Genomic DNA, 25,071 nt, shown 5'->3' with positions numbered 1-25,071 from the left:
ATACACACTCATTGACACACACACATATACTACGGCCAATTTCATTTTATTTTATTTTCGGCTTAGTACCTTTATTAATCAGGGGTCACAACAGCGGAATGAATCGCCAACTTATCCAGCATAAGTTTTACGCAGCGGATGCCCTTCCAGCCGCAACCCAACACTGGGAAACACCCATAAACACTCACTCACATTCATACATTAAGGCCAATTTAGTTTATTTAATTCCCCTGTAGCGCATGTGTTTGGACTGTGGGGGAAACGGGAGCACGTGCAGGAAACCCACGCAAACACGGGAAGAACATGCAAACTCCACACAGAAATGCCAACTGGCCCAGCCGGGACTCGAATCAACGACCTTCTTGCTGTTAGGCGACAGTGCTAACCACCAAGCCACTGTGCCACCCTTATTAGACAATTTTTAAAAAGATTTTGATAATTTGCATGACTTTTCTAGTAAACAATGGCAACAGATTTATACAATACATTCCAATAGGCATATATAAACATGCATATTTACGACACAAAACTGCAGCAGTCTAACATATATATATATATATATATATATATATATATATATATATATATATATATATATATATATATATATATATATATATATATATATTATATTATAGTCATTTATTAATTAAAATTAATATTAACCTTAAATATCTTACTTTAATGCATTAGATTGCCCTAATGGTTGTCAGAAAGTTTAACCTGGCTCTCTAAAATAAATTTGCTGCAGCTGAAGCTATTGCTGTGTGGTTAATCCAAACTCCCCGGTGATCGCAATCCAATGGAAAAAATAAATTAATTAAAATTTGAAAGGCTGATGGATTTTTATTTGTATGTTGTTTTTGTTGTTTTCTTAATGTAAATATTAACTATACTCTGTGGGTTATGAATAAAATAGGGTAATTATAATAGTTATTCTAGCCGAAAAAAAACAAATAAGACTTTCTCTAGAAGAAAAAATATTATAGGAAATACTGTGAAAAAACCTTGCTCTGTTAAACATAATTTGGGAAATATTAAAAATAGAAAAAAAAAAGAATCACAGGAGGGCTAATAATTCTGACTTCAACTGTACATATTTTTATTTATTACAATATAAAAGCATATATATATATATATATATATATATATATATATATATATATATATATATATATATATATATATATATATATATATATATATATATATATATATATATATAATCCTTATTATTTAAAAAATGTCTATTGTGTTGATTTCTGTGTGCTTGAATAAATTTAAGGTATGTCTTCTAAATGATTCAATGTAGCAATCTGTTGACCAAAACACTCGTTGGCGACTGTTAAAAACCTGAAACCATTCAGTCCTCCTTCACGAGCCCCATCCCACATGAGTCGCGGGGCTCTGCCGAGCGTGAGCGCCCGCCTCTGGAGGACATGCGCCGGGGATTCGACACGTGATCCGCGCGCCACAATCCAGTATGGCGGAATCCGTCGGTGAGTGGATCCGTCGTTGGCGCGCTCTCCAACGGGAATAAAGTCCGGAGCGTTGCGTCCGAACGCGGCGAAGCTGCGGAGAGGTGAGCGACCATTCTCACGCATCCTCCAATACATTTATCCCCAAATGCACTGAGCACTGAAGCAAGAGAAAGAAACTTGTGGGCGACCAGATGAAACAATCAAAACACTATTTGTGCGCGCGCGCGTTTGTTTGTGTATGTGTATGTATGTATGTATGTATGTTTGTATGTGTGTGGTGAATCGTAACTCTCGCAGTAGTTGCGTGTGTGTGTGTCACGTTTCATTTCAGACTTCATGCGTTTTCCTTGTACGAAGGCATATTTTAATCAGAATGTTGTATTTAGGATCAAAATGAAGGTATATTGCTGAACTGTTTAGCTATAATGGTGTTCAGGTGAGCTACGGACAATATGTTTGCTTTTACATATTGATAGTGAAAATATTGACGTTTTGGCTGTCAAATACGTTAAATATACGTTTAATATTCACGTATGTCTATGGATGTTTAATGTGTAATGTGTATGAATGTGTATTATTAATACATGCAGTGTTTTGATTGACGTTATGACAGATGCCAGCTTTTCGTGTCACAATATTTTTGAGAGCTTTTTAGGACTTGGTAGATTTGTTTTGTGCAGCTTGAATGGTTCAAATCAGCATTTATTTTATTTTTTCAGTATTTGGTTAAAGAAGCTTCTACATTGTTTCAGCTCTTGGTTAACCATTATATAGGGGAGTTCAGGTCAATAAACAGCATGGGTTCCTTTTTGTTTATGAAAGCTCTGACGTCACACGCATAACTGATGATTCTTGTGTAGGCTGTATATCTCTGAGGAGCCCTTCTGCGTGTTTTGACAGCACTTGAAGGGATGAAAGTGAATTTAGATGATCAGGAATCACTTGCGTAGTTAAATTAATAGTTTATAGTTCTTATTGAGGCAAAGTTGGTTTTATATCCACACATATTCCTTCTGTGATAACTTGTGACATGCTCACTATATTGTTTACCACGCTACTTTGAATATGCGGTCTGAAGTCATATGCGAGTATGACTTGAAAACAACATTAGAACTATTTATTTGACTGAACAGTGTTGTACTTTGATAGCCATTGGCTGCTAATATGATTTCAGTATTTATAATTTGCAGATAATACTTTTCTGATGTTGTATTCTTAAGGAGAAAGTCCAAATGTGTGATTATAAAGCCAACTTTACCTCAATATAGTTGTTTCTTGATTGTTTACTGTCTTCCAAGCCCTGAAGTTCTTCAGCTGATGATAAATGAATGTTTTGGTCCAAACAGTTTGAGGATTTTTATCCACATAATCCGAGCTGACAAATAAGACCAAAACGAAGTAATTTCCCAAAGATTTTCAGTACACAATCAGGAAATTTACATTTTCGCTGTGGCGACTATGGCTGCACGATTATTCGAAAAAAGATGGCGATCTCGATTCGACTCTACACGTGATCTTAATTCAGCTTTTCTGCGATTCAGCCAATTATATTTTCAAGGTCAGGAGATAAGCGTAAAGGCGAACGCACAAGTCTTCAGAGCAACATGGACACCTCCAAATGGTGTTAAAAGTGTCTCATGCTGTATTTATAAGGTATAATTTACCCAAAAATGTTATTTCTGTCTCAACTTAATGATGTATTCGCGGCCACGAAATCACACGTGAGCTGACCGCGAGCTGTTTGTTTACTACCGAGAGGACGCACGAGTGAATGCCAAGGATGCCTACTTTAGTGAACAGAACCTGCATAGGCTATGAATAACATCAAAGACTCTAAAATACACAAGACATGTCACTCGTATACTTTTTAATGGGGGAAAAGTGTAACTGTCAATATGGCAAATGAAGCCCCGCCTTCTAGTACAGGAGTCAATCAGCGATCAGGTTCGGACCACACGTGAGTTTCTGAAGATATTGTATGATTTAGAAATGAAACTAAACTGACAGTTGTTGTTTATTTCTATTAGTTATTCGTAATATGAAATTGTAAGCTTGGCAAGCAGTTTTTTTCTAGATTTTGATGTTTCCCCATACAAACAGAATGCCCGAGCATACTGCCTGAGAGGCGTTTCAAACATGGCCGCCGAGTGAAATGACTTGCCTTAAAGGGACTTTGATAACATCTAATAAAGCTGTAAATAACGTTCAGTTTATTGCACAAAGGGATCGTGTGAGAGTCGCGAGGGAAGTATGATTTGATTGTGTGTGTTTTTTTTCCCACAGCCGTGAGCTGCACTCGGAAGTGAAAGTGAAACCTGCTCACATATCATTTAAATGTCAATCAATCGCATTTTATAGTTATGATTACGACAAGCATTTGATGTGTTTTTTCTTTTATAGTGAAACAGTGTTGTGAATGAAATAAATGTTTACTGGATCAGTATAACTACTCTAGCCTATATGATTTTTAAAATTATGCAAGCGGGAATCTGATAATGACAAATGTCTTATTTTACCAGTAAAAAAAAGGTCTAATATTATTGTCACTGACAAATGACAAGCAAATGTCTCAAACATAATAATTCAACTTAAGAATTATGAATAGTTTATGTCATCACTGTACTGTGAATTAACAAACAGGACATATTTAAAGTCTGTTCATGTCCACCGTTCCTAATCTATACAAAATATAGCATTTTTAACCAACAGTGGACCTACACATAGGCCTAATATTATTATTGTTGTTTTACCATATGTTTGAGAAATAATAATAACAACAGACTCATTTTAATCTTTAGTTTGCATCTACAGAATTGTAAGAAAATCGTGATTCTCATTTTAGCCAGAATTGTGCAGCCCTAGTGGCGACTCCTGATAAATAAAAGGACCAAGCCGAAGGAAAATAAATAAATGATTGAATGAATGAAGGCTTACTATACCTTTAGTTCATTTGTTATGGTTAACTGACTTAAACAACAGCAAACAAATTGTTGATATTCTCTTGCAACACGAAGTAGTCTTAATATAGTAATATTGTGGAGTTCATATAGTTTAGTGTCTGTTTACAGTCAATAAAGAATTTTTTCATAAGATTAATAGTGTACAGTTAAATTTTTTTTTTATAAAAAATGAGACCATATATTCTATAAAAGTTTACTGGATTTATTAGATATGGATTTGAATGTTAATATTTGTTAAATTCTGTAAAGTTACATTAGCTAACATTTCTTCAAAATTAAAAAAACTAAATACTGTAATTTTTTTTTTCTTCTGCAGAAAACAACAAATGTTTTCAGTTGTGCATTCAGTGAAATCGGGCTGGGCGATATTGCAAAAAAAATCACAATATCATGTTTCATATCATTTGATATTGATAATAATTGAAGATTTTTTTAACAATATATTCATGAATATTAAGTTTTTGTTATTTAACTACTTTATTTTAGTTGATCAACATTACTAAGGCAAATAGTTTTAATAGTCAAAAACAAAAATATTAAAACAAAACATATAATATACATAAACATCTCTTTATAATAAAATAAACATAAGTGTTGAAGAGACTCTTAAACTTGATAAATAAAATGTTGCAAAGTGTGTGCAATGGTAAAGGTAGATCAACATCTGTAAGGTGTGAATAATAATGACAAAGTAAACCTCAAACTCTGTAAACAAACCAAATTATAATAATCAAATCTGAGCTTTCAAGTAAAGGAACCAGTCATCATTATTCAAATACATACTGCAACATTACAAAGTTAAATGACTATTACCCCCTATGCTTAAAACTCTTTTAGATGGGGAGCCAGTGGCTGGGATGCTCAAGAAAAGAAACCCCTCTGGTGCCATCCTTGCATACTTTTTTTAATTACAATCTCCTGACTGCTGCTATATGGCACTCATTTTTGCTTGTGTTATTATTTTGACTTGATGTGAAGTCCGCGCATGTGCTTTCCTTCAACATTTATTATGGCATGTCTCGTAACTAGACGAACATCGACCGTTTTCTCAAAGGATGAAAATCTGACAAATTGCTGCATCTTTGATACAAGTTTATGGAGAAAAGTTAAAAGCGCTGCAGTCTTTGGATCTGTTGTGTTTGTCTGAGGTAATAAGTCTACCATTATTACTGAAATGTGTATATTCCATACAAAGTGTGAAGCAGATTGGTTAGTTCTGGTTGGTTTGCAGTGTGCTCGGTGCTCCTGAAAAATGCGTGCACGTCATGTGTGCGCTGCTTGCACATTATGTGCATGTCATGCAAGTCACGCGCCTCCATTGGAAATGACAAACTGACACCCTAAGCTTATTGCCATTGCTTCCAATGCGTGCACTCAGCAGCCGCATTTAAATAAAACTATAGTGCTTCATACCAAAACTACATACCAAATCTTTTTTTATTTTTATCGATATTGACAGTGGTGTTTAATAAATATCGATACTGATTTTATCGTCCAGCCCTAAAACCTGAAAACCAAGGTTAATTCAGCAAATTTTGATTGTATTCATACCAGATGAGGGAGAATAGATGATGATTGTTTCATGTTCAATCTACTTAAGTTTGTAAAATCAATTATGTTAACCTAAATAATTTGTGTTGGGACAGTTTCTTTTTTTTGAATCTTTCCCTTAAGATTCAGTAGAAATAAGATTTTTTTTCTAATGGTCTACTAGTTTTTACATTTTTAAAGTCATGATGATATATACATTTTTCAGTTTTAACAAATGTTTTCAATCAGGGTTGAAAATCAGGGTTAATTCAGTAAATATATATAATAATTGTTTATTAATACCACTTGAGGGAGAATAAATGATGAGGGAACCCAATTCTTGGGTGAACTGTCCCTTTAACTTCAGTAGAAACTGAGAATTTGTTCAATCATCTACTAATTTTAACATTTTTAAAGCCATGATGACATTTTTTTTTCTTCTGAAGAAAACAGCATGTTTTCAGTTGTTATTAGAAAATCAGGGACAATTCAGCATATATTGATTTTATTAATACCAGATGAGGGAGAATAAATGATGTGGGAATTTTAATTCTTGGGTGAACTATCCCTTTAACTTCAGTAGAAACTGAGAGTTTGTTTAATGATCTACTAATTTTAACATTTTTAAAGCCATGATGACATTTTTTTTTCTTCTGAAGAAAACAGCATGTTTTCAGTTGTTATTAGAAAACTAGGGACAATTCAGCAAATATTGATTTTATTAATACCAGATGAGGGAGAATAAATGAGGTAATTTTCATTTTTGCGTTAACTATTCCTTTAAATCCAAAAGTAACTGAGAATTTTCTGATGGTCTACTCATTTTTTACATTTTTAAAGCTATGATAATGTATATTAGGGTCGCACAATATGTTGTTTCAGCATCAATATCGCAATGTGTGTCCCCGCAATAGTCCCATTCGCAGGATAGGATATGATATGTTGAGTTGGGATTATAATTGATGAACAGTTGAGAGTACATGAGGTTTGTGGAGTTATTGCAACGTATAACCATAACAGAGTGAAACTTTGGTATAATTTGCATATGTTTTAAAGACATTTCAAGAGAGGATAAAGCATTTGGCACAATAACGTAGAACATTTGTAACTTTAATGAAGAATAATTTAAATAGTTTATTCATTTAAACGAGGACTATACAGTTTGATTGTTCTTGAAAACAGATTGACTCTCCGGAAAAGCATAAAGCACTGTTTATTTGGTCTTTTTTTGCTCCATTTTAAGTATTCTTGCTTGTAATTTGTTTATTATATTTTATAGATGTTTATAAATGTATTCATTCAGTTTCACCAAATGTTTTCAATGAAGGTTAATTCAGGAAATATAGATTTTTATTAATACCAGATGAGGGAGAATAAGCAATGAGGTAATTTTCATTATTGGCCGAACTTTCCTTTTAAATCCAAAGACACTGAGTATTTTCTGATGGTCTGATTTTTTCCATAGCTATAGCTACACATGAGAGGGTTGAATCTTGTTTTTGGTACTTTAAAAACGGTCTTGAGGTGAAGGATCAGACAGAACATGAGGGTTGGCAGGTTTTCTGGTGTGATGACGTCTCTGTTGTCCTGTGCTGCTGGTTATATCATGCTTGTCGGTCTGAGCTGCTGTCACACATAGCTGCTGGTTGCAGTTCTAGCATGTGGCATCATGCACAGGCATATAAATCCAGGCTTTAATCACAGCCTGTAGGAAACTCGCTCGTCTTTCCACATTCCGGCTCTCAAGGACCGGCGCTCAGACCTTGTAAATTCCAGGCCCCACAGGAAGAAGGTCAAAGCAGCCCTTCTCAGAACTTGGCAGCAGAGAGGTAATCCAGACTTGCATGACCCTAGTTGTGCACTTTCTGCAAACAAACAACATACAGTTAATGTTCACACTGTTTTTTTGTTGTTGTTATAGTTGTTCAGGGACCTTGTATGGTTTTATATTGATTTGAAAGTTTTATTTATTTATTTGTTTGCTTTAATTTCACTTTGAAAACAATGAAAAAGTAGTTTTTAATGACATTTAAGCCTTTTATTTTGTATGTATTTTTTTAATCTAATGACAATTAAATACGTTTTTCTACTCAAATATAATTCCAGTCATTACAATGCAGTTAAAAATGTATAGTGTAAAGGGCTGCACGATATTTAGTTTTTCTGCGATTTGAATATAATTTCACAATATAATTTAAGTAACAATTTGGAAAGAATTCATAGTTTTGCATTGGCTGGTTCTGATTTTGTAGGGGAGCACATCTGCATAACAAACACAAAATTATCCAAAAAGATGCTAAATACAACACAAAACAGATGAAAACAAACAAAAAAAGAAATAAGCGGCACTTTATAGTTTTCTGTGGATTCTAACAGTATTGAAATTCAGTAATCAAATGTAAAGTAACATGTTCTGAACTGTGTTTTCTGTTAAATATAACCCCAGTTTGATATTGTAGATTCTGCTATGTGACTATTGCAGATTTGCACATTGCGATATCGATGCTGAAAAGATAAATTGTGCAGCCCTAATATAAATATATATTTTTAATATAAACAAATATATATATATATATATATATATATATATATATATATATATATATATATATATATATATATATATATATATATATATATATATAAATAAGTCACTGAACTTTAGCCAAAAATTTAATAATAGCTAATAGAAATAGAGTTTCTTTTTTGTTTAGATTTAAAATGAGATTGTGAGATTATCTGCAGGGTAAAGCTTTTTAACTAGTTAGCTAGTCAACTAATCCAATTACTTAAGAATAATCTCACTTGTACTGTATATACACTAATGTCCAAGTGTTTGCTGTCAGCAAGATTTTTTTTGTTGTTGAAAGAAATACATTTTATGTTAAGAAATGCATTTTATGGAACAAAAGGTTAATACAAGCATAAATGGCTGTAAAGACTTGTAAAGTCTAAAAAAAGAAAATTACTTGACTAAGCCTAAAAAACTTAAATTCTTTCAATTGTCATATAAAAATCTATAATATATTGTAATATAATATAACATCTTTTATATTATTATTATAATAAATTAATATTTATTATAATATATTAAAACTTACATATGCCAGAATAGTTGTCAGTTCGTTCCACTGTGTCGACACCCTGATAAATAAATGACTAAGCCAAAGGAAAATTAATATAATATAATATAATATAATATAATATAATATAATATAATATAATATAATATAACATAATATAATATAGTATAATATAATATAATATAACAACATGACATAATATAATATGATATAATGTAAGGGGCGACGCAGTGGCGCAATAGGTAGTGCTGTCACCTCACAGCAAGAAGGTCGCTGGTTCGAGCCTCGGCTGGGTCAGGTGGCATTTCTATGTGGAGTTTGCATGTTCTCCCTGGGCGGGCTAAGTTGTCCGTTGTGTATGTGTGTGAATGAATGTGAATGGATGTTTCCCAGTGATGGGTTGCGGCTGGAAGGGCATCCGATGCGTAAAAATGTTCTAGATAAGTTGGCGGTTCATTCCGCTGTGGCGACCCCAGATTTGAAAAGGGACGAAGCCGAAAAAAAAATGAATGAATGAATAATATAATATAATATAATATCATTGAAATAACATTATTGCTATTGATTATTTACCATTTGAACCAATAAATTCATTGTTGTTGTGCAAAAGCAATGTATATATGCTAACATTTTGATTGTTAATATATTGTCTGACATATTTGCGTCTCTTTTCGTGTGTTATCATTTTAAATATAGGCTTGAATGATTGACATTCCTCTCAACCAATGGTGACTCGTCTATGATTGAATAATTCATTACACAACTCCACTTATCGACTAAACTGAGAAACTTTCTCCCCATGAAGTGCATTTTCACCCAGCATCGTTTATCTCTCTCTCTCTCTCTCTCTCTCTCTCTCTCTCTCTCTCTCTCTCTCTCTCTCTGCGCACATGCAATCTGTGTGACTTGGCAAAGTAGGATTCTGAATAACGACAGCGCTTAGTGAATGTGACTAAATGGCAACGTTTAGGCCCACGCTTTATATAGTCTCAAATAACAATTTAAATCAGTTTGAGACCCTCGCTAATCAATTCTCCTCCTTAGGGGACGTAATTAACAGTGCTGGATGACTCATGGAGATTGGCAGATTGCACCGTTTGCTGCATCTGTGGCTGAAGAGAGGGAAGAGAGGCAGAATTTGGCTCCAGCCGCTCTTACATGATGCTTAGCGAGGAAAAGCGATAACAGGAGACGGCGTGTAACTGTAGGTGGTAAATGCGGCTGGACCGACGACAAGTACGACTGGCGATCTGCAGAAAGGTTGTCCCCTAACTGGAAAATTGGATGTTTGTTGCGAGCAGTGTTATTTCGAGGATCGTCTTAATGTCCCTGAGGCCTGATGTCATCTGCTGTGTCTCTGGATAGATGTAGGATGGTGGTAAATGAGCTCCTTAAAGGAACAGTTCAGCCAGAAATGAACATTTTGTCAGTATGTATTCGGTGAATGGTGACCGTGACTGTCAAGTGAGATTTTATTGTAGTGAAAAAGCATTTCAGGTTCACGCTATTACTTGGGTGTTTAATGTGCTTTCTGAAGACTGGAATATAGTTAAAGAGTAATTTGCACTGGCATTATACATCGTTTTTAGTGGTGTTTTTTTTTTTCTTTTTGTCCGTTTTATGTATATATATATATATATATATATATATATATATATATATATATATATATGATCTATATTTATATCAGATATCTATATCAGACACGCGCTCGTGAGAAAGAGAAATGGAGTTTACTTTCATTTTCTCAATCGCAGTGAAATAGGGGCTTCTGCTGTAAGTGTCAGTAAAAGACTATCCAGCAAACACACACACACACACACATTGAATTGTGCAGAGTTTCTGTGGTTTTAAGTAGTTACAGTGTTTTAATTACTCATGCTCGCCTCCCTCGCCATAGTAAGCTACCGCGACAGAGCGCATAGGAGATAAATGACGTCAGTACGTATTAATCGGTTATGATCTATTACTGAACCGATACCGAATTGTCCGTATTTGCATTGCGGTGCACCGAAGAAACAGTTAATTTTGACACCCCTCTTCTTCACATACATGTATGTACGTACGTACATCATATGTCATGACAATTTTTTTTTTAGCTCATCATTGTTGACTTCTGTAAATTTATATTCAATAAGTTTAATTAATTTCAGTAATATTGACTAATATGAAAGTGTTCATATGATTTATTTACAATACAGTTTGTATTGTAAACATAAAATAAAAGTTAAAAAGATTTAATTGTTTATTTTATATAATAAGTTTTTAGTTACGATACTTCCCAAAATCATTCCGCATAAATACGCACTTTAAAAAATAAAAAAAACATTTTTTTTTAAATTCATTAATTTTTTTTTACAGAAGTCTGCGCTGAAATAGCAAAAATGTCTGCAGATTCTGTCTGGCCCTACTAATAGCATACCAAATACAAGTTTGTTTCTACATAATATATATGTGCATGTACTTTGTATATTTATTATGTAAATACAAGCACACACAAATGTACATTTTGAATTTTTTTATATGTATATTAATATTTGGTGTGTGTGTGTACATGCATACAAATATGGATGTGTGTATTAAAATGTAAAATAAAATTTTTCAATATTAGTTGTGATTAGTTAGTTAAAAGCAATTTTATGAAAACAATACAAAGCTATATTGATTTTATTATTATTATTATTATTATTACTATTATTAATATATTATAATTATTGCAGTCATATTTGATATATACAATGTATGACCAAATTGAGCAGTCCTACAAACAAGAAACCTGTTTTTTTTACTTGTCGTTAATTAAAATTGTCTTCCCATCATGTATCCCTATCTTAATTTTCCAGTATTTATCGTGTCATTATTACTCATCATAGTTTAATCTTTATTATATGCGAAAGAGCAAGACGAATAGTCTTCATATTTGAATATTTTGTGTTTCACAGAACAAAGACGTTCACAAAGGTTTGGATTGACAGTAAAGGATGAGTAAATCATGACAGACTTTTCATATTTGGCTATTAGATTCAGTGGTCTGAATGCCGCTGTCGCCTCACTGAGGAATGATTTAGTGCCTGTGTCACTTTTGGTTAGCTTAAATGCCTGTTCAGTTTTCCTTTGTGCTCTGGCAGAACTTGGCGAGGCTTGAGTTCATTTGGCAAACTGGGTTTGTCTGAAACCCAAGATTTCAATAATGGAAAGCTTGTCTGTTTATATGATGGCTTTAATGAAAGCTGTTTGTGGGCATTGGGCAGTGCATCAGATAAGGTGGTTTGAACCTTGTCGTCACTTTACTTGTGATCCTTGAAGCTGTTTTAATGGACGTCTGGACTGGCAGACGTAACGCAGATGGAGGGAAAGTGAATGAGGGTGACTGATGGTTGTGTTGCCCCTCATAAAGTCCAGGCTGACACACAGACGCAAGCCTCATTTCCTGCTCTCTGTTTATCTGATGGTGAATATTCTGCTCATTAATCTGTATAAAAAGAGTAGTTCATTCATATATATATATATATATATATATATATATATATATATATATATATATATATATATATATATCTATATCTATATATATAGATATATATAGATATAGATATATATATATATATATATATATATATATATATATATATATATATATATATATAGATAGATAGATAGATAGATAGATAGATATTATATGTGAAAGAGAAAATGTGTACGATACAAATTATATATTCATTTAAACATATTAGTATTATAAATAAATATATAAGTAAATTTTGCCCAGCACTACAACAAATACTCGGCTTACTTTTCTATAAGGCAAAATTGTTTGTTTAGTATGACAATATTTCCACAACTATTAGTTCTTTTGTTGGTTCAACCGTAGCCTCAGAATTTGGATTTTCTTAAAGGGGTGGTCCAGAGTGTATTTTTACACACATTAACCCGGATGTAGATATATTTTATCTCATTAACCCGGATGTATTTTTTTGTTGTCCCCAAACTTCGTTCACTGCAGGCTTTGCTTAGCTAACTCTGTCTCCCTTGCATTGGACTATGAGCGTCTTCCATTCAGAGGTGTTGTTTAGGTTCACACAGCTACATTACACATCAACTAAAGTTTAAAATATGATATCATAGTGGACCACCCCTTAATTGACTAGTGCCATGTTTCTTCAATAGCCAAATGTTCACTGCGACTCAAGGTTGATTCCCGGCTCGAGGTCCTATGCTGATTCTTAAAAAAAAAGCTGCATTTCCAACACCTTGGGTTAATTGCGCATTTCAAAGTATCGCATGAGAAACGAGTGATGAAGATGCCACATTTCTAATAAAAATCCCTTAAAGGAATATTCAACTTATTTCAAATGTACTGTAGGCTGTTCATATATTGCGTCTTTTGCATGCGCAAATTCGTTGTTTCCAGGCAAGCGGCGCAATGTGCTCGTGCTTTTCCAGGCGCACCTAGTTGGAAACATCTCAACTTTTTAGAATGCCGCGAGCGCACCGACTCGCATGACAAGAACTGACCGATCGGCTTCATAATTTGTATGGAATATTCATATTTCAGTAGACTAATTACTTCAGACAAACACAGAGCACCCAAACACTGCAGTGCTTTTTAATTTTCTCCATAAATAATTTTTGTCAGAGCTGCAGCAATGTTTTGTTAGTTTGTCATCCTCTGAGAAAATGTTTGATGGTTACCTAGCAATGGCAAACCGCATTAAAAAAGATTAAGGATGTGATGCTCTCACATTTTCCACATACTTTTGGACACGATATATGAACGGCGTCTTAAATAGTGTTTTTTTTTTTTTTTTAACTGTTCTTGAATCTATTCAGACTGTCTCTGGGTCTGGCTGGAGCACTTATAGCTTAGCTTAGCTTAGCATAGATCTTTGAATCAGATTGGACCGTTAGCATCTTGCTCAAAAATGACCAAAGATTTTGGACAATTTTCCTATTAAAAGATGTCTTTTCTGTGGTTACATCATGTAACAAGACTGACAGAAAATGAAAAGTTTTATTTTCTAGGTTTAGGAACTAAACACTTTCCAGCATAATAATCGAGAAGCTTTGCTGCTGTAACATAGCTGTAGAGGTTGAAATTATATTACACAGCACCTGAAAATAGTCCCAAGCTAGGTAACTTCCCACGTGGTCATCAGCTTGCACAAAGAGCGTGTGCCGTCACACTGCATAATATCAATGCGCCTGGTTCCTAGGTAAGGGATTATTGTCTATTTTGGAGCTTTATAACAATCACGTTCCTTATTTATGCAGTTAATAAAAAAAATTGGATAAAATTTGTTTAATGGCCTATATTTATAATTTGGTAACACATTACAGTAAGGGTCTTTTAGTTCATGTTAATTAAGACATGTATTTGTTGTTGTCAATGATAATACAGTTCATTGTTAGTTCATGTTAGCTAATTTTGCTAGTGCATAGTGCTAGTGTTAGTGCATTTGCTGATGTTAATTTGATGATAAATTGTTTATTTGGATGTTATTAATGCATAAGTAAATCCTAAACTATGATAAATAAATGCTCTACAACTATTGTTCACAATTAGTTCATGTTAGTAAATGCTTTAACTAATGAAAGCTTATTGTAAAGTGCGACCATAGTTTATCGTTTAAAATGGAGTTGTCAATACCACCTTCGTTTTAGTTAATGATAATTACCCTGATCACTGAAAAAACTGTGCTAAGATTAATTAAAAAAAATCATGTTCAAGTTTTATGCAGAAAAAAGCGCACAAATTTGGAACGTCATGAGGGTGAGTAAATAATGACTGAATGTTCATTTCCATCTGAGGTAATTTCTTAAAATGAACACCTTCTGCACTAAATCACTGGTTTAAACATATGCCATTGGTTTCTCAGCCAGCCCTTTTTTTTAACGTGTCTTGCACTAGCCAAATCAAAAACGTCAGCAGATGATTGAATTCCTTAATGAAACATTTGGCCATAGTGGCATGAGAGTGAATTTAATGGCACACAACACCAGTACCACGTCAGCCTTGGCGAAAAACACTCAAAATCACTGCCTGCCTGGGACTAGACTAGTTTTCTTTCCAATACGGTTCCCTCAAAAGTTGTGTAACTTTATAGTTTTTAATGGAATGTGACACAGAGATTTAGCTGGGGAAAAGACGTCAGGAAAAGGAGATTTTTATGGTCAGGCGTGGAACTGACTTCCCAAAGACTTTGCTTTCGGTGTTGACTCCCAGCTTTTATACTCATTCAAATCTTCCAAACAGTCAAAGGTCTTATTAAAACCACAGTCATTTCCGCTCGGTGACATCACATTAAATTCTCAATGAAATAAAAAGGTTTTTTTGGTTTTTGTTTTATTATGAAGGCTGAAGTTTCTCTTTAATAATTTGTGCTCCAAAATAGTGGCAATGTGTAATTGTGATGACATCACCTTCTCGTTAAAATTTCAGCCGAATGAAATGCTCTTTAGTGTCCGTATTGCCCATAAAATGAGGTTGGTGTCGTGATCTCGTTCTTTTCGAGTGCGCATGTGCATTAGCTTGGACAACCTGAAAAAAATTACGATTTAGTTTGATTTAAACGTTTAGAAATGAAACTTATGAGCCAGCTGTTGTTTAATTTTATTGGTGACTCCACATATGTAATGTAATCGTAAGCTTGGCAAACAGTTTGGAGAATTTGATGTTTCCCCATTGAGACAGAATGCTCGAGCATACTGCCCAGGAGGTGTTACAAAGATGGCCACCGAGTGAAAGGGAATTTTACACAATATAATTCCACTAGATTTCTGGGTTATGTAGTCCAGTTACATGGAATTACAATTTTCTATGTGGTTTTGCGTAATTGTATTGTGTACCAACGCAGTGTGCACATACACAGGAAAGCAACAATTGTCTATTTTGTTTTAGAAAGGGGGAGGAGCTTCTCAATATGTCCCGCCCTGTCTTCATGTTTCACCTTCTCGTTACACAATATACGTTGCTAAGTTTTTATTGCACATTTCAGATGACAAATCTACTAGAGGGCGCTGCCTACATTTCTAGGTTAAGTAATTCAATTACATGCAAATATAATTTTGGATATGGTTTTGCGTAATTGTATTGCATGGTTTCCGCTACATTCATTCTTCCATGGTGGGGCGCCACACCAAAATTCATCCCGCCAGGGCTACATTACAGATTCTCACTAAAAATATTGTCGTTTATTTTTTTAAAAGCTTGTTATAATCGCACCAAAATTTATTAAAAGCCAAGTAAATTATTACAGCGCAAACTTTTCTGTAACCGTAGTAGTGCTGTGCGTTATTTGTTTAACTTTTTAAGGTGACATGCTGACTGACTGACTGGCAGGTGCATGATGCGTGAGGCTAGCAAACATGACGTAGCTTTCAGTTAAGATGAACACAGTTTGCATAATTCTAATATCTAATATCTAAACACTAACTTATAAAGAAAAACAATTAACGGTAGCCATTACAGTGTTAATATCAACTCCTGCAAGTTTATTAAATGTAACAAAGCGATGAGGAACACCAAAAAGCAGGGGTGCAAACCTGTCTGTGCAAGAAACAGAATATTATTTAATTAAATTATAGTCTTTGCAAACTGTCTAAGCGGCACTTTTCTTGTTGTATAATAAAATAAACCCAGGATCATTGGAAATTTGTACATCAGTTTATATTTTTGCAAAACATATACGTGCTACTAGGGCTGCACGATCTTGGAAAAAATGTTATTGTAATATTTAGTTTTTTAGCGATATGAAATATATTTCACCAGATGGATTGAATTGAACTCTTTTTGGGAAGAATTCACTATTTTCAGAATGTTTGCGGTGATTTTATAGTGGAGTTTATGTGTAGAGACTGTATTCTGTTTTATTTGTACTATATATTTTTTGTTGTTATTTCAATAAATAAATAAATGATCGCGCCATGTGATCGGTCATCATGACTGCCGCAACTTTGAGCCCCCAAAGTGTCTGGCTTGACGTTTTCAACTCCGCCCCCGGCCTGCGCTCAGCTAATCTCGTTGATCACCGGCTGCAGCTGTGCTTCATGTTGAATGCACCTAATATCATGCACTAATCAAAGCTGCACATTTCAAGGCATTTTAAAGCATCTTTAAAGTACAAATGAAATCAAAACTAAGCATATTGATTTTGTTAACTCACATTGCTAGTTTTGCGGTGAACAATTTGCCCTTGTGATTTAAAATTAAAATCTGAACTTCCTGTTTGTTTTCAGTTAAATTCTCAGATTACGTCTGTCTGAGGTATTGGGCGTGGCTAACATACTTAACCACGCCCCTCCAACTGTCAGTTTTGACAACAAACAGAAATGGTGAGGAGGAGGTGGTGTCTGTTAGGTTGTAATAACTCTCCCCAAACCCTTTTCCCGATCTTTCAGAATGAAATGCCTTCTTTACTACATCCAATCAGCTCACAGTAGAAAACACAAGCCACTCCCACTTTTTCTCATTTACTATTCCATTCTCTAGAAACTGCATCACAATACGGAAAAAAATGGTCACAGCTTCCAGTTCATGCAGGCTTTAAACATTAGCTTCTTCAGAGCATTATAATGGCTAGCTGGTGTTATATTTGTCCTGCTTGCATTGTTTGGTCCTGTTGCGAACATGAGCGAACCGCGGTGAAGATTGTACAAACACAGGCGGCGTCCTGTCATATTGAATTGGGTGTCATTTTCCTGCTGATCTCTTTTTCTGTTCGGGCCTGTCAGCCTGTGTCAGATCTTCTCCTCCATGATGGTCACCCTAGACGGTCGACCAGCTAGCCATGTCTCACTTTTTTTTTTTTTCTGTGTCACAGACGAGGTGATGTAAGAGTGAAAAGCTGCTGAGAGTATGTAAGTCTCTTCTTTTTTTGCCCCAGGTTGAACCCACTCCCCCAGACATGAGCAGTCAGACCCGGTGGACGCTTGACCGACTTTGGCTGATTTTTGTCCCGAAGCTGTCCGCTAACCCCCCTGCTTCCTTGACATAGATTTATTTAAAACTAGGCCATCAGTGCAGTTCCTGTTTTTAAAAATATCTTTGTGTGTTTGTGTGTGTGTGTGTATGTCTTATGTTTTGTAAAATCTGAGGGTCAATGAGGACAGTAATTTTGATAATTTAGGTAGTGTGTATTTGTTTAATTTATGTGATCTATATTTATATATTATATATATATTTTTTGACAACATAAAATTAGCACTCTTATTCTTTTTCTGTTGATTATCAACATTAGCAAGTCTGCCAATTATACAGAGGTTATTGATGGCGGGTGTCAGCATTTTTTTGGGGGAATTCCATATATATATATATATATATATATATATATATATATACATATACATATATACATATACATATATATATATATATATACATATATAAATAAATAAATAAATCGGTACATACAACAGTTCTGTCTGGTTCTTGAATCTGATTGGCTGATAGCCGTGCAATATTTTGCCAGTAACACCACACAAAGGCCTCTTCACCCTTCACCTCTGTGTATTACTCCGCCCACATACAGCCAGCAACAAGCAGAGACGCTACAGTTTGACAAATATCACCGTTGTAAGACAACAAAATGTACTTTTGAGGCTTTTTTAGTCGAGAATGTAGTTATTTAGATTGCAACTATGCAGTTTATTTATGAGGATAGGTTTTCAAGGTGGACCGGATAGTCAAAAAAAAAGCTGGATTCTGCCTCGTTCCTCCTTATCGCAAACACAACAGCAGTCTGGTAGTGATTACTCTTGTTTTTTCGAGGTTAATTATTGTGATATTGTAACGGTCGCTTAATGTTTGATATGCATTGTGTGTAAATGTCCCCTTTAAGAGGACTATTTCTGTGGTTGTTTTACCTTTTAGATGCAAGCACGCATGTAGGGGAGCTCAGTTTAGTTCTGGCAAGCTCTGAGAAGTGTGTGATGGCCGCTCTACAGCTGTATCATTCTTTTATTTCAATAATGTAACATTTTATTTTGCGATGGATGTTTGAGTGTCTTTTCCTTTTGCCTACTCATTGTCGTTGACTGGCATGTATGTAGTCGACAGCACTTGGGAGAAACGCATAAAGGCCAATAGGAAGAGTGAAATAGTTTCTGTCTCCTTTTTTTAATCCCTAAAGTCTCCTGATAATTGCTGGTACACCTGGCACCCATCACAATACCAACGACAACAGAGAAATACTGTAGACTGTAATAGACTGTAGGGAGATATCTCTGTAGATGGATGGCATTTCATGTAACGTTCAGCCTTATAATCTTAAATTGTGAGCAAAATCAGCTGTTTTGTCATCACCTTAAGGGGGTCACACACCAGAAGCGCCGCTTCACATTACGCTATAGAGAATCACTCAAACGTTAGCTCTAAAGTGACGTTGGTGAATTAGTAATGGCTTCTGCTGTTCTGACATCAGCTGCAGATGTGAATGAATGGTGGAAGAAAGTAGTTCCTAATAGGGGTGGGCGGTACACCGGTGTCATAGTCATCACCGGTGTGACATTGCGCCACGACATGGATTTTCTAATACCGTCAATACCGTAATAAATCAATTATGTGCCTTGAACGGCTGCATTTACATCAATAATAGCTAATTGTAAATAAGGCATTAAATTTTCTTCAAACGTTCAGTTGTGGTCTGAATACCTGTCCTTATACTACAGGGCTCGAAATTGCGACCATTTTGGTCGCATGTGCGGCTGAAATGTAATGCATGCGCCCTCATAATATATTTGGGAGCATTTGTGCGACTGAATATAATGGTTGTAGTGCGACCTGATTTGATTTTCTCTAAGAACTTGCTGAATCGCTCTACCCTGCCGCTCTATTGGTTCATATTAGCTGTCGATCACTCAATGCTTCCCGCTGTCAGATAACAGGGAGCTTTTGTTACAGCAGGAAATGCAAACGGCTGAAGAGTGAAAGTACACAGGTTTGCAAACCTCCCCCAAAGTTATAATATTGGCGCAGATGACAGCGATCATAACATGAGGTAAATGTTGATCCGCCAGCTGAGATCAATCGAGTGTTTTCGGAGAAGGTGCCCGAATCGAGTGCATTCACTGCGTGTTCGGCGCAAATGTCTGCTAAATGTAAAATCTAATACTCTACACATTATCGCCTAAGAAACTTGCCTTTACTAAGTTTACACTGAAACTACAGGTCATAACAAAGAGCGGTACCGCGCTGGTGGTCATCATGACAATCCTACTCTTTCTGCTCATGAATTAGTGCGGCTGACTCCACCAACACAGAAAAATGAAGATCAGCTCATAACGAGACTGAGCATTTACAATGACACAAACCCAAACCAAAACTTTTACAGAGTGATAGAAGTGAGACTTTCTTTTGTCCGTTCTTCCTTGAGATGTATATTATTTTGCTATTGAAAGTAATACCGTGATATTATACCGTCACCGTTCAAAAGATGAAAAATACCGTGATATTAATTTTAGGTCATATCGCCCACCCCTAGTTCCTAATACTAAAGGGTTTTAGACTCTCCGTGTTTGATTTTCTTTTTTATATACAAGATTGTGCCATCGAACTGTTGTATAAACGCAATATCACACGAGTAGCAGTGCTACGAGAGGGCGCTGCCTCCCACCAGTGCTGATATACAGCCATATCGCACTGCTACTCGTGTGATATTGCAGATATATATTTCCACTGTTTAAAGAGCAGAATCCCCCCAGTATCTTGTTTTGATGTTCTTTCAGAGGGATAAAGCCTCATTTAGGCAGTCAAACCTTTCTGTAACTCACTCCCTGATTATTGCCATTTTCATATGATAACATTTTAATTTTGGATGGCTTGATTATACAACTTCAGACTGAGGATACAAGCATTAACAGTAATATAATTTATTTATATTAACCTCTTTTGAGAAATAAAAATGTTCAACCAACCTTCTGGTATAGAGCCAAACCTAATGTACGTCCAACATACGTCAGAAACTTTAGATAGATATGCTTCATTTGAGTCTGTTGTGTCGCGTGTGCACTATCTTGTCATGTATCAGACGTTATTTCATCCATGCGTGTCTACGTTAGAAGACGCCGCTGTCACTTGAGACAATGTTTTGGTACGTGAGCAACATGACTGAAATTACAAACATAGTCTGATGGTTGCAGAGCGTGGAGTCCAGCCACTTGGAAACATGAACCTTACATGCACATTAACGGCGTGCAAAGCAATCCAAAGCAATTATCGTCCTCAAATCAGTGGCGATTGTGGCTAAATATAATTCGTACGCTAACACGCTTTACCCAGCAAACCCTTGATGGAGATAATGTTTGACCACTTCCGATGAGGTGCGGTTAACATGTTTTGACACGCTCCTACATGGTGATCTAAATTCAAGAGGAGCCCCTTTACTAAAATAGGTCTGGGCTGAGAATAGAAGCAGAGCTTGAGGGCAAAAACGGCTCTTCAAACGCCACTTTGACTTTAATATCAAGGGTTTCCCTCAAGTCAACCCTGCATCACTGCGGTTCACACGGTCGCGCTGGTCTTGCTGCCGGGGCCATTTGTGGTTTGGGACGAATGTTTTCGGTCAGTGATCTGTGAGCCGTGACGGGAGTGAGTGACTGAGCTGTAGTGTTGAGTCGGGCTCATGGAGGAAACTCACTCCATTTAACACTCTCAGGAAAACAGTACGCCTCATGTAGACGAGCACCACTGCAAACGATGCTGGTTTCTTTGGCTCTTGAAAGTGAAGCGTGTAATTTTGGTGTAATTGCTGTGCTCCGCTGTTCAAACAAGAATCATTTTTGTTTAATGACTACATATACATTGCAGCTGAAGTGGGTTGTCAGATCAGTTTTGAGTGCTTAAAGGGATAGTTGACCCAAAAATTTGAATAGTGATTTTTAAACCACACTGAGCTAAACTGAACTGAACTTAAACACTACAAACTAAACTACACTGTTTCAATTTACTATGACCTTTTATGTGAAGCTGCTTTGACACAATCTACAGTGTAAAAGCGCCATACAAATAAAGGTGAATTGAATATATATATATATATATATATATATATATATATATATATATATATATATATATATATATATATATATATATATATATATATATTTATTTATTTATTTATTTATTTATTTATTTATTTATTGTATATATATATATATATATTTATTTATTTTATATATATATATATATATATATATATATATATATATATATATATATATATATAATTTTATTTTTTATTTATATATATATATATATATATATATATATATATATATATATATATATATATATATATATATATATATATATATATATATATATATATATATATATATATATATATATATATATATATATATTTTTTTTTTTTTTTTTTTTTTTTTTTTATTATATATATATATATATATTTATATATAAATAACAAAGGTTTATACTTTTTGGCTTTTAATTATGTAATTTCCTGCAAAATGCCAGGAAATGTCCACTCTGGTAAAGGTCTGCGTGGTGGAGATATCAGCTGCTGTCTGGGCTTTCACTGCATTTCTGTACACCTGTACGCTCTGTCTTCATGTGTTCAATACTTTTTCTCTACGCCATTTAATTTTATTACGAATAACTTAATTTGTAAACTAATTAGATTTGATTTATTTGCATATATGGATTTCTTTAGTGGTTACCAACATCCGGGTAAAAGTCAACGGCACATTTAGAATTATGTTTTCTGAGAAAAATGGTGATGTTCAATACTTATTTTCCCCACTGTATGCATTGATCTAAATTACTTGTATGCATTTCTTAAGTTATGCAGTTTACCTACAGCTCTGTGCACCAGTAAATGGTTGTGTCTCAAGTGTTTGCCAGTGCATTCTCACATTTCACTTTTCCATCCATGTTTGTGTATTTTGAAATAAACAAATGCTTAATGGAAATGCCAAAGTGTGTAAGTGTGTATTCTATAAGAAAAAAGGCCCACATTGGCTTCTCCAAATCCAACAATTTCCATTTTTCTTTTTGATATTTGGGTGCCAGTGTAACGGTTAGTACCCGGTTTCCTCTGCGTTGTGTACTGTACAGATGAGACCTGACACCCAATCACGCCTTGAACAGATCACTTTATTCTGGTAAACAGAGTAAAACCACAGTGATCAGTTTCGGCAGTCTAACATGTCGTCCACGACCACTCTCTTGGCTGGCGCAAATAATAATCCATTAAACATATAACATGAGTTCAGAAACACAGTAAATATTAAATCATGTACCTGGTAAACAGAGTAAAACCACAGTGATCAGTTTCGGCAGTCTAACATGTCGTCCTGCAATGATGGGTGTCTATTAGCAATTATAAAGTTGTATGTACAAAGAAATGATACATTATGAATAATAAAAACAAAAAAATATATATTTTACAGGAGCACTCACGACCACTCTCTTGGCTGGCGCGAATAATAATGACCTGTCCGGAACTAGTTAATAACATGCCACCAGCCAATGAACAGAGAGGGGGGTCATTTAGAATTAAAGGGCCATGTACATAAAATAAAAACAAGTGGAAGCATTTTTATAACCTGTTACACCAGTTTATCAGGAAGTGACGATTTAGTTCTCTTTGACTCATTTGATGTGATTTATTCACAAATGTTGTGTACAAGTTCCAGTTTTGACATCTTTAAATGGAAACAAAGCTATTTACTCTGTTCATGAATGTCCACTTTGGCCTTTTGTTGATTGCGCTCATGGGGCGGGAACGGCGCCATCTGAGACATGCGATGACAGCAAGTGCAAAAAGCCTGCCGGAGGAGCTGGAACTAAACTCCCTCCAGTACATGTAATCCACGCCACCTGGCCCCAGTGAGAAGCCATGCTCACTTCCAGAGCAAAAGCTGGAAGAATCAGACGTCCCGTAAAGATTGTGTGTGTTTGTGCAGAGACGCGCTCGTCTAAAACAAACAGATTAATAGAGTATTATGCTTCGCTTCGTTCTGAGGCCTGTGATGCAACACCTTCTCCTGGTGTGCGCAGAAAAACTCACGCCAGCTTTTGGGAGTCGCTAAGATTAAATCACATTTTCTTGGCACCTTTAATCGGAATCCAGTGTTTTATTTGTGATTTTTGAGGGCATAGATGTGTGGTTTGGAGTCGTCTGGTGTAAATGTAAACCAGGCATGTCTTGGAGTCTTGGATATATGTGTGTGTGTGATGGTTTCCCGCATCACAGCTGGTGTTTCTGATGGGTTTGACTGAATTTAGAAAAGCACTCAAGTTGAATGTGTCCAAGTCCCAGTTTCTGAATCATCATGGACTGATTTGGTGACATTTGAATCTTATGCATGCACTTATGGATATATGTCAGCATGAAATTAAAGTGGATCTTTTTTTTTAATGCATTTTATCAAAGCGAATGATTCATAAGTGCTTGTGATTCATAAGTGCATGTTATTCCAGGGGAAGTAGAAATGGTTTGTCTTTTATAATCTTTAATAACAATGTAGTTCTGATTAAACCTTAGTCTAACCCCAAGTTTCATTTTGGCCTGACGTCATAATTCCTCCATAATTACTTTTTCAGCCTTAACTCAGACCACCTCCGTTATTCTATGTAATATCCAGCTTTCATTCTTTGAGATAAGGTTGTCACGATACCATAGATTTAGGCCATGATACTTTACCAGTTGATGTATCACGATACCAAGTAGTATTGCGATACTGTATTAATTCATAACTCAAATCTACGAAATAAAGCAAATTGTCACAAATACATGTTATAATATTTAAATTAAATTCATAATTCCCTTATTATTGAAAACCTATAATCGGACAGACATTCTGTTTTATTTGTATATACTGGGACTGTTTTGTTGTTATTGCAATAATAATAATAATAATAATAATGAACTAAATAAATATATAAATCATGGACCACACCATATGATCTGTCATGACTGCTTATGTTATTAGTTTTTTAGTTTAATTGTAGATAGCTGACCAACAAAAAACACATTAAAATTAAGATACTAATTATAC

General features: G+C 34.9%; 1 protein-coding gene across 1 annotated transcript in view; it reads left to right on the top strand.

Annotated features, from left to right (window-relative positions):
• Positions 1-1,493: 1,493 nt before the first annotated feature.
• hdac4 (histone deacetylase 4) overlaps positions 1,494-25,071 on the top strand; it is a 431,285-nt gene continuing 407,707 nt past the window's right edge. The window contains exon 1 of the mRNA XM_056465891.1: positions 1,494-1,582. The gene's annotated coding sequence lies outside the window, so the exon portion shown is untranslated. The remainder of the gene's footprint in view (positions 1,583-25,071) is intronic.

Source organism: Danio aesculapii, chromosome 9 (assembly GCF_903798145.1).
Source record: "Danio aesculapii chromosome 9, fDanAes4.1, whole genome shotgun sequence".
NCBI classification, from domain to species: Eukaryota; Metazoa; Chordata; class Actinopteri; order Cypriniformes; family Danionidae; genus Danio; species Danio aesculapii.
The sequence above is the reverse complement of the archived record's forward strand: the minus strand, read 5'-3'. Positions and strand labels throughout refer to the sequence as shown.